Consider the following 12,585-nt stretch of genomic DNA (forward strand, 5'->3'; position numbering starts at 1 on the left):
CTGTTGATCCTTCGACAATAGACACCAACATTTTCAGCCATTACCTTGGGAGCTGATACACAGTTATGATAACATCACAGTTACCATGGTGTTGTTACGGTTACCAAATGGAGGTAGACGACAGAGTGCCAAGTCAGACAGTTATCCCATACGACAGAGCTTGCTGCAAATTTTATCTCCTCAACACAATAAAAAAAAAAGCAAAAAAAAACAGGAAGATGGAAATGAAAGTACAAAAGGGACTGAGAGCGACAGAAATAGCAGCGATGCAAACAATGAAATAATGGTTCTTAAACAGGAGTGACAAGTGCTCAAACGGAATAAGGGGATTGTGAAAGAAGTGGAGGATGTAAACAAAGGGGGAGGAAAACAGAGTAGTTAAAGCACAGGATGTGATGGGATAGGAAGCCGGGTTAAAATAGTAGATGGGGATAAAAAAAAATATCTGAAGGATTCAGGAGGAATGAGTGCTTACTTAGCTCTCTGCAGCGTGACTGTCTGACCCTGACTTCTTTTATCCATCCTAGATCAAAGCACAGAAAAAGCTAGTGGAAAAGAAAACCCAAGGGAAGAGATTACCGTAAAAATCTAGAGCTTTCCGAGTGGATAAATGACTTCACTACACCAAGATTATGATTATTATTAACCCATATATTTTAAAACATTAAGTCACAGTCACATTAAGAACTTTGCTAACCAGTGTTTTGAGCATTATCCACTGAGACATTTGGCAGACACAAAGCCACTGTTTTAGTAATTAAAGCAAGACAAATATGCAAATGAGTAAACCTAGAGGAAAACATTTCAGAGGCAATTCTAAAGTTCTTCATATGAGGCAAATAAATGTATTAGACGTTGAAAGACTGAATTAAGATGAAAATAAAATAAAAATTGTGAAAATTATGAAAAAGGAATGAAAAGTCAAGCTGCCAAATCTCTCACCTCTGCACACCTGGCCAGTTGCCACGTGAAGATGGCATGCTTGTTAGCTTGTCCATTTCAGTGGAGGGATTTCTAATACTCACAGAGGGGATTTAACAACTCTGGAATGTTATCACCTTGGCAACTATTATGAACAGTAAAAGGCAGAAATGCATTGTTTATTTGAAAAAAGAAATCTGTCAGAAATGTGCGCTTCCACTTATTTGATTGGCCAGATGACATTGTGGTGTTGTCTTTTGACAGACAACCAGGTGTTGTTTTGCTCCACTGGTACCACTGCTGTGCTGACGCCTTAGCTCCATTCAAATGACTGAGAGGGCTGCATTTGTTCAGCAGGGCTGAAGTCAGCCTGAAATCGGCCTAATGTACTGTGCTTTGAAATGGAGAAGTCATTATTCTAGCATGTGTCATCACCCCATAGAGAGAAAGTGACAGAATGAAATGTGTGCTCCCTATCCCTCCCTCGCTCTGTCCCCCCTCTGTGTATTTGCCCCGACTTGTGGTTATGGATCAATACCTGCCAGTCTCCTCTCACAGTAGCTAAGGCTGGGTAATGGTCCGTAACAGGATCTGTATGCGTCTGTGTGTGTGTGTGTGTGTTTTAGACATTTAAGTATAGTCCAGGCTGTCACAGCTCAGCCTTGTCTCAGCTGCCTGGTAGGTATAGGATCCATCCTTCCTCCTAACAAGAGGAACCTTTCATTAGTGGGAACAAGCTTGAGTGATGTCCTTTTTTCAGAACAATCTTTTTCGTGCTGCACCATTGGACCTGTGAAAAGACTCGCAGGAATACGCTCACCCAGATGGAAATTAATTGCAAATCTGTAGAGATAGCAGGTCTGACAAAGCATCAAATTTCTCATATTTTGTATAATATTTCATCCAGTTTTTACTCTAAGTGTCTAATTTTATGCTCCAAAATATCACTTATCATTTTCTGTCTAAATTGTAGAACATTGCACATGTCATACTGAAAATGGCTTTTCTGGAACGTGACATCAGGTACTGCTGTGTTCACTGCGTAGCACTGTTCAGGCCAGATGAAAGTGGAGCAAAAGGTAGTCCATAGCCCATGCAGTGTACAATACACTATGCTGATTAGGTCTTGAGAAATCCACTCACTTATTCACATGTTTCAAACACAGCAGTTTAAACCCTTTTAACATTTCTTATTGAAATCAATTTCAAAGGGCTGATCAAATGAACCTTTTGCCACAACGTGGTCTACATTCATATGTATTTTTTGATAGCAGTTTTTCAGAAATCTGAAGAGAAAAGCAGCTCATTATTTTGTAAACACAGGTTTTTATTTCCTTGTGTGAATGTGTTCACAAAGCAAAAAGTAAAACGACCTTCGAAATCGGTTACAAGGTTTTTGTTGTTGTTTAACTATTCAAGGTATAAAAATGTCCATATTTCATATAACAAACGGTGCATAATACTAATTATCTCTATGTACTTGAAAAATAGGCATAAGCATTCATAGGCATTGAAAAGAAGAATTGCTCAACAGAAGTGACCTGACATCAACTCTCCAGTCATGAATATTCATGAACATAAGCCTAAAAAAATAACAAATAATACCATAGACCACTGCACACAGGCTTATGGATAAATTGTGTGCACTGCCACAAGTGCAGTTCTGTTCTAACTTTGGAAATACTTTGCTCTGAGATTTTTACACTAAGGATGAACCAAGAACAAAATGTTCTCCCACAGATGAAGACTTTTCTGGTGTTTTATTGACATTAAACTACAGGCAAAAAGGTGAATTGAATGTAACAAAGTCTCTAAATCAAATACTGCGAGAAAGCTATGAAGTTGCACCCTGAATAAGGCTGTGTAAGAGTGTAAACACTGTGGTTCTGTGGATCAATGTGAGCATTTAATGTTACACTTTGTTAGTTTATGTTTCCTCTTCAAGCCTGAAAGCTCATAAAGAGCATTTTTTCTTATTCCAATATATATAGCATACAATCACATACACTCACTGGTTTTATTTTGTATCGATCGTCACAGTGTTACTGATTTAGTGTGCTCTATGTACCACCTTGTCACTCTGCCCTTTTCAGTGGCACACTCTCTCAGTTTACACAACCTCACTGCAATTTCTGCCTTTTTTCTCATATTTCTTTTCCCATGTATCTGATCCAAATCTAATTTGTTTACTTGTACAATCACAATGAAGGGATCAGATTATGCTGGCACAAAAGAGAAAAAAGGCCTGAAGAAGTCTTAATCAGCCTTGGTGTTTGAGGCTGATTAAATGTTTATTCTGCTGTGTGTTTCAAACTTTTTTTTAAGCTAGCCTCTTTGTGATTGAGCTGCAGCCACCGACTAGACATGCTGTATTTGAGATTTGTCACTCTATTTTGAACTGGATATCTTGATGAACTTTTGGCAATAAGAACATTGTGGCTCTTTTTTGAATAAAGAAAAGCAGGATGTGCGCAACAACGCAAACAACTAGAAAATACGTTGGTTACCGGTTTTATGACACACAGTTGTGAATACACAAGAAACTGAAGCAGGTGTATAATAAATCTACAGGGTGTTTGAATTCATTCCAAGATGTTGTTAAGTCTTGATTTGAATTGCAAATTGTTTGAAGACTGACAAAAACAAACGTGCAGCTTTTTAAGGAGACAGCTTGGAGGGGGATCTATCTTGTTAAGCTCATAATTCTCTGTTTTGGTCCAACATGCAAACTCATGCATTTTTAGAGCATAGACCTTATTCTCAATGGTAAAGACCTAGAAATAGCTGTCTCTTTTAATTAAAAGCTAGTTTTCAGGGACAGCTCAGTCAGCTTACTCTGGACTATTTTAACAGCAGTGAGTAGATAGAAAGGCTATTAAACGTGTTTAGTGTCAACACATGGCATAGTGTTTAATTCAGTCATCAAATTTAAGGTGAAGAAGTCATATTATGAATGCAAAAGCTAGCTTCCTGTTACAGTTCAGACGATGGATGAACCTATGGAGACCGGTGTTGGCAGTGTTAGAAATTTTAATGTGATTCTGAGGAGGGAGAGGTCATTACAGTATTCATCATCATGCTCACCTGGTGCCAAGGCCAAACGGACACCTTCATATACTGTAAGCTCACACATACTGATAAATTTAGCTCATCTTCTCTACAAGGGGAATTTTGATCTAAAAAGACAGCTGTGACCTGCTCCAGCACAGAGCACAATATTTCATTAAGTTCAGTAAGTGCTGGTACTATACACATAATACGAAACTCTGGTGATTGAAGAAAAACAGCAATAATTCAATTAGGAACAAGATAAAATGTGGGAAACCAAGAGTATATGGTATATTATAATTAAAATAGTTTACTGCAAATGTCAGATTTAGTGTATCAGGATAAACCCTCTTGAGATGCATCATCTGTAAATCTGTAAAAATGTAATACCACATTGAAAATCTTGAACTGATAAGTCAAAAAGGGGATTTCTCCACATCAAATCATGCCTAGTCTCAAGGTTTATCTAACACTCTTTGCAGGACTTGGATCAGTTGTATCCAAAAGCATGATCCTGCATTCCAGAAATGACCACACCATCAGGATCAATACATGTAATCTCAAGACTCCAATCAAAAGTAGGCTCTCTTGTAGTGATCTCAGAGGATGCGTAGGACTTTTTAAACCTGTTCTCAGGAGGGAAACAAGGACAAAAACTTGGGGTGAACTCAGAAATACCATCATTTCTCATTTAATGACAAAACTTTTTTTTTAGTTTGAGATTTATGGCAGTGACAGACGGGTGTATGTGAGGAGACGAACGGGAGAGATAATGATGTGGTGTATCAAACCCACTGTGAAACACGGTGGTTGGAATATTCAAGTCTGATAGGAAATATCTTGACTAGTGATCTCTAACTTTTAGACCTCACTGTATGAATATGTGATAGGGAATACTTTTTTTCAGAAACCTAAACTTCTGAGAAGGTCAAATTTAAGAGAGGATGATCAGGTGTCTTATATCATATTTTAAAGGCAAGACTGAAAGTATCTCCAACAAGTCTCCAAAATTTGATTGATAAAATTGATTTAATCCCCAACAACTTATCGGAAGTAAAAGTCGTTTAATAATATTGTGCTCTTGTGTATTGTTTTGTTTTAGACAGCATTTAGTGAGTCAAGAAACCAAAGTTAATCAAAATACCTGTTTAAAAGTTGGGTGTATCTCAGTCAGTCGTTATTTACTGATTGAATAGCACCCTCTTCATTTTGCAAAGTGCCTCCTGAGCATTGTCAAATGATTATCAGAGGCCAAAAGCACCTTGATGACTGAAGTAGGGATCAAACAAGGCATCAGAGTATAGAAAAAAAAAATCATAGCTCACATCACACAGTGTTTCCCTCATTGTGTTTATAGACTGGCTGTATGAGTGGAGGGCTTGAGTATGTCGGCTGAAAGTTAATCAGGGGAAAATTCGATCAGTCTCCCATCCAGCAGCAGCAGGTGGTCACGATGTCAACCATGCAGAGATTGCATGTCTTCTTACCTGCTCTGCTCGCCTGTGTGTGAGTGGGCACATGAACTTCCTTTGTCCTTGCAACTCAATAAGTGTCTGGGTTTCCTGAGTTCACTGGGTGAATGATTACATTAAAGTGGCAGAGAGGCAAAGAGAGAGGCAGAAAGGAAGTCATGCCAAGCAGAAATAGGCAGAGTAAGAAGGTGGAAGAGTGTGAACAGGATGTGGTTTGGCAGACCTCTGCCAACCCTCATCTTCCTTATTCCACCTTTGTGACACTGGTAGAATGTAACTAAGTACATTTACTCGGGTACTGTGCAAAGTACAAGTCGGAAGCCCTTGTACTTGTCTCCCCATCTCAGGATACTTACTTAAATCAAATCAAATCAAATCAAATCAATTTTATTTGTATAGCCCAAAGTCACAAAGTACATTTGCCTCAGAGGGCTTCACAATCTGTACAGGGAGTGACACCCTCTGTCCTTAGACCCTCGGTTCGAGTGAGGAAAAACCTTCCCACAAAAAAACCCTTACTTACTTACTACTTACTATACTTATACTCCACTACATTTCAGAAACTTACTACTTACTATACTTATACTCCACTACATTTCAGAAGGAAATATTGTACATTTTCTACATTTACAGTATTTGACAGCTACTCTACTCCTTACTTTTAAGATTAAGATTTACATTTTACATTACATAAAGGAACACATGATAAGCTTTGAACACAGTGGCAAGTAGTTCCAAATCTATTTGAATATTGTTTAAGGTTTTATTTTTGATAGAGACAGCTGAAGAGTGACAGGAATGCGGGGAGAGAGAGACGGGGAATGACATGCGGGGAAAGAGCCACAGGATTTTAACCCTTGGCTTCCGCAGCAAGGACTGAGCCTTCACACGTGGGACGGCTGCTCTACCAACTGAACTAAACACCGCCCCAGTATAAAAAGTATTTAACACTAGCTCGACCTCAAGGAGCTACATTTATAAAACATTCTTTACACACTGAGGAACTACAAAAATTGTTAATGAAATACTGTATATCAGTCGCAGAGGACATTATTCTGCAGAACAAGTAAAGTTAAGTAAATTTACTGAGAATACTGATGTAGTTTTACTTGAAATGCAATGAATACTTCCCCACTGCTCCATGCACACACACTCGCATAAGTATCAATTTCAAGAGCTTGGTGATCCTGAGAACTCCATAGACTACAATCACAATTTCTGTACCCTGTTTGACATGAGGGAAATAGGCTCATGTGGTGTGTTGTGTAGTTTTCAATTCTCTCATAAAAGGCTAAATGAAGGTTAACCGTCTGGTGACAGCTGTCGCTGCTACAGTATCAGCAGCTTCCTCTGGTATCCACTCTCACTGGTGTTGTGTTAGACGTCCATCACCTGCTCATATGACCAACCTGCCACCTGGTGATAGACTTTCATATGTCAACTGAATAGGCCTGAATAGACATTTTGGCATCAAATTATAGGTAAACACAGGTGTTACGAATGATACCAATTTAGGTTCCATTCCATTCAGGTCAAACAGAGGCACGGTGCTGCTGTTGTACATGTTGTTTCACTGGGAAGGCTCTGCTGCACTAAATGGGACTTCAATTAGTATCACTGACAACACCTGTGTTTACCCAACTGTCATGTCAAAATGGCTACTGTGAAAAAGGTCAAATTTTTGATAGCTTTATCTTTCTGTCAGCAGCACGTAATGTTGCCTCTGTAGTTAGTGGTTTGAAATTGTGGTTGGGATTTATCTTTGAGACACTGGGAAAATACAACCCTGTCACCAGACAAAAACGTCAATATTCAGTTTTCGAGTCTGCAGATCCCTGTATGAAATTAAAGGCCAATGTTCTTTTTATTTTACCAAATGTCACTGTCAATATCTTTGCATGGGAACTCTGTGGTTACTTTAAATCCTTAAATGAGGACTTAGGCTTGAATCCATTTCTGTGGATTTGTTGTCCATTAATAGTATTTCTTTGAGAGCTATTGGAAATTAAGCTCTTTGATGGATCTATTCAAATGCAAATGAACTGTAATTTATGGAAATTAAGTTTGTGTTATTCCTAAATCCTAATTGATGGAGGTTATTCGAATGCACTATTTTAGGAGACTAGTCTGAATAATTGATTGGAAAGGATACTTAATTAGTTTATTTGTACTGAAACCCGTTGATGAGCCCATGTGTGTGTGCCTGACTTATCTGTACATTAACTGCAATTAACACTCACCTTTTATAGACCCTAACAATAACCCTATCAAGTTGTTTTTGCACCCATTGCTAACCAAACCATAGCCATTGTAGCCATAGCCATAAGAATTGTTTTTGTTATATTCAAAATTAAATTATAAAGTGTCACATTAAAAAAACATTTTTTGCCTTTTTTGAAAGGCAGTGACAAACAACCTTTTGCTGATGGACTGTTAAGTAAACTGCTGCAAAATGTAGCTGCTGGTAGCTAATGCTAGCTCAGTTTGTTTGCCAGGCTGCCTAGACTGTGAGCTCAGAGTACTGGGGGTAGCGTTAGTGTTAATGCAGCTGTTTACGCCCCAGAGAAGAGGAGGTTTTCAGACCTGGATCACAGGGGGTTGCTGACAGGGAGCAGAACCAAAGCTAGGTTAGCAGGCAATTTAACTGGGCTCTGCAGCCTCTATGAAGATAAAGGCAGAGGCGACAAGCTGAAAAGGACAATGGAGGAACCTAAAAAAGAAAATGAGAGCGAGAGAACAAGCAAGAAGGAGTAAATCTCAGACTGACCTTTAGTTGTTGGTGAGAGCTTTGTGAAATAAAAGGCTGAAAGACAGATAATGAACTGGCCTTCTTTCTGTTGTATTACATTAGTAAGTAATATTAGCTGGAGGCTTGCATAATGTCTGGCTCTTAACAAAGTTGTCACCTCACTAGTTTTTTAATCAAAAGTGTTATATTATTATAACTAATACTCATGTACAGCCTTCTATACAATGGTATTGTACTCTGAAACTGGGGGAACTAAATCACAAAAATACCAATTTGTATGCAATGTTTGTTTAACCTCTAGGTGGTCCATAAAAAAACAATTCCCCTAGATGAGTGTACCATTGCATATAATTCAATTTGTGTGCATTGTCTCATATATTCCTAGGTGTGTCCTCTAGAACTCTTTCCCTATGGACTGATCAGGTCTGATGGTTTTAATACACCTGGGTATTGCATGTCCTAGCCTTCCTGCGGCACCACTGACAAAGCTGAACAGCTCAATGACAATAAGCTTAAAGGGCGACTTTGCACATGTGTGGTATACACACTGTGTTGACAAGGTGGTGACTGTTGTGTTGTTTTGAAGGTCAGTGGCCTGCTGTGCAATGCTGTGTATCGCTCAGGGCTCAGTTTCTGTTCCTTATACTCATATGTCCACAGACATTGTTGATACTGATGTGTGTTTTCTTCAGCCCCCTTTCTTAATGACCCTATACATTATGCATCAGTGCCATTATCCTTTGGGGAAATAAGATCTTTCAGAATCAGCCATTTATATGGATAACTGGCAACTATAGCTGTTTTATGGGATGCTTTAGAGGGACCTACAGTAAACATATGCAAGTATACTGTAGATAATATCTTCTATGTGAAATAAAAATGATTTTTGACTGAGGCCACTAGGTTCAGTGATGTATTTCTATAGTGGAATATCTGTGGTCACGCGGCAGAAAAGCCGGGGGACTTACTCTCCAGCAGCCAAAGTGATTTGTAAGCGCCACACCTTCTCATGTGTTTGTATGACAGTTAAGTGAATTCAAAGATCGATATCGAGAGAATTTGCTTCCGCAGTTGTTGCCCTTGGCATATTTAACCATAGCATGACATGAGCTAGTATCCAATTAGCAGAAACTGTCATCTTTTTTCTGTGTTATTGTTTCTAGCTCACTAGCTAAGTTTGTGTATTTTCAGGGTGAACAGCTGCAAAATGCATTAATCTTTCAAGTTGTCCATCATTTTCACACACACACAGTCGTAAAAATTCTGTTATAATCTATAATTACCCATTATTTAAACTTTTTTCTTAATGATAATGACACATATATCCTATTTAATAGCATTTAGTTTTCAAACTCGCACATTAACATACACAAGAAAAGATACACACTTTTCATGTCAACACCACACAAAGTAAATTAATGATTCCTACCTCCTTGCTGCCACTTGCTTTCCTGTGTCTCCAAAAAAAATATGTGTGTATGTTTCTAAATTGTTTTAATTGCATAATCCCTGAAGATAGAGCGCCCCTGTAATATCGACTGCTGCTGGCTGATAAACATTATCAGTATTAGTTGCTTGCCTTCAGTGGTTAATCTGTCAAAATGACTGACGGCCTCCTGATTTTTCTGTGACGATGACGGAAAATGTTTGGTAAATCCAACTACTGCTTTTAAACGGGAATCTTATGAGGGGCTTGGATTTACAACAACCCTATAAAATTGGATTTCGGGCCGTTACCTTTATTTCCAGTTGCAGCACAGTGCTGTAAAAAAAAAAAAAAAAGTGTGTAAGTCATTGAACACTTTGGCCCACCTCCAAATAGCAGGCAACTAGCTGGTTAACATAGTGGAGCATTTTGCATGTAAAGGAGTTAATTGAGTCCAAAACAAGCTATAAGCGACTATTCAGATATAAACACACCTCCACTTAAATGCAAATAATGCTCCTTTTTAACTGGTTATATACCAAGGCAACTGCTTAAACCTTTGCCAACGCAACTTAATGAGGTGATCTTTCATTGCTGTTCTTTCATTGTTCAGCTGCTGCCAAATCTGGCACACACTGAATGTATTAGCTGTTGTCCATAACACCTGTACCTCCTCCCGATCATGGATTTAAAAGTAAAAGCCTCTTGATTGTGTGTGACAGCTTGTATGACAAACAGTTCAGTCATCTTGACTTTACAAAGACTATCGGCCGTTTTGACAGTTGCTCAATAAATAAATGTCAACTCCCCCATTTTAACCTCATTTGTAAATCAACCACACTCACCAATACACCCATCTCTGGATAATAATATGTAAATCAATTTAGTGACACTAGAGGAAAGTCCTGCTAGTGGCAAAGGTTCGATTTACAGTACAGTATGTTATTATCTTGGAACTCTTCTGGCTCTGCTGGGATCTGATGTGCTGAAATCATTAAGGCTTCGAATAAAATGTTGCTCCCTTGATGCTCTTTCTCTCTCTCAGCTTACTCACATCTACAGTATATGTATGGTGTATATACTTTATGAAAATACGTATATACTGAATACTTAAGACACATTGTTATTTAGATTTTTAAATACCAATTTATGGGTGGAAAGTAGAATGTGCATCCATCTTTGTTAATTCACCTGGCAGGTTTGGTGTGTCATTTGTTTATATGGAATAATGTGAATGGAGGGATCTGTGGTGTGTGGGTAGGTGTCTGTGTACGTGTGCATGCCAGCATCCTTTAGAGATTTCTATCTAAAGCAGGTTAATTGTTTTGTTAGTCAAGATAACAGGGATTCGCTTCAGAGCTTTTTAATCAATGGTTTCTCATTTCCTGTACCTTCTTCAGGCTCAGACAAACACACATCATCAGAAACATACAAACACGCACCAAGTATGAGTAGGTACGCTGCACAATTATTCATAAAACATTCTTACATATGTACCATACGTGTTTAGCAATTTAATTAAAATCCGGCTCGTCTGTTCTTAGTGATCTTGCATGCATTTATTGTTGTGAATTTATGAGTGGAATTTCATGACAGCTCATTCGTTAATGCATCTTGTGGTACAAGCTTAGATAAGAAACTATACGAGACAGATAGACAGAACTGAATGACAGGCGTGTGGTTTAATTGGGCTCTGTATAAGCCAAACCAGCGTGCGGTGAAGCAGAATGATACAGACCTGATGGAACTAATGACTTTGTTTTCGTAAAGTTACATCAAGCAGAAGCACTGTTGCCGTTCAATGGACACTTTTAGGGGGAGAGCACATACGAGTTAAGATAAGTTTTTTCGAAAGGATTTGCAACAATAATAGCCGTGGTGTAGTGATACGTAAAGCCACTTCTGTTTTTATTGTTTAAATTCAATTTATCCAGTCTGTCAAACTGATCTCTTTGTTTCTTATTCAGTTTTGTAGTGAGAGGAAAATCACATTTATGATAATAATAACAACTATAATTTGTAGTTAGGTTGCTATGGGGTTCATATTTACTTACTGTAACAATGAATACAATATTATCTGCTGTAGCCTTCTGAATTCCATAAAACATAACACAATGCATTAAAGACAGCTCAGTGAACAAACTAATTATCTTCTGCATCATTTTGCTTCTACTGTACTGACCGATTTTCTTCAGGATATTCAAATGAATGCAGCAGAAATGTAACACCAGGTGCTTCAATCTCATCAGTTGTCAGTATGCAGACATGGGTGTAATTTATCTTTTTAAATGAAGGATAGCTCATTTTTTGGATGAAACACTTTACATGCTGTATGTTTCTCAGTGAAACCAAAGTTTCAAAAAAAGAGTACATTGATAGCCGGTCAGCTGTTGTCAGGATGGTGGGTCAGTGCTAATACGCCCAGAGACATTCTAACTTTGGACCAGGAGTTTTATTGATCTCACTTGTAGTGCTCGAGAAGGGAGGAGGACACTTTACCTCTCCTGAACAAGGGAAGTAATTGGATAAACTGACCTTGCAGAGATGCAGGAGAGAAAAGGAGGCAGAGCCAGGCAAAGAGTTAGAGAGAGAGGTGAGCGAATGAAAGTGATACTGAAAGGACGGAAGACTGAAAGAGAAGGGCTCATGCACAAATTCTTATAGTACTGAAATCCCTGTGTTCTATATTTGTCTGACATTGAGCAGAGGGTACATATTGAGAGATCAGCGAGATAATTTCAGTGCTTAGTGCTAAGTTTCTACAATACATGATGATGATGAAGATGTCAGAGTAGTTTATGGTGGATATTTAATGTTTTTAATATATTAAAACTCCTGTTCTTCATACACCAACATTTGAGGTTGATTTTTTTTTAAACCAAAAATAAGCTATCTAAAGCAATTTTGTTCTCTTAAATTTGATGTAGTTATGCAAGAAATTACTCTCTAGTCTCTACTCCCTCTAGGCT

This window comes from Larimichthys crocea, chromosome X, assembly GCF_000972845.2.
Source record: "Larimichthys crocea isolate SSNF chromosome X, L_crocea_2.0, whole genome shotgun sequence".
Lineage (NCBI taxonomy): Eukaryota > Metazoa > Chordata > Actinopteri > Sciaenidae > Larimichthys > Larimichthys crocea.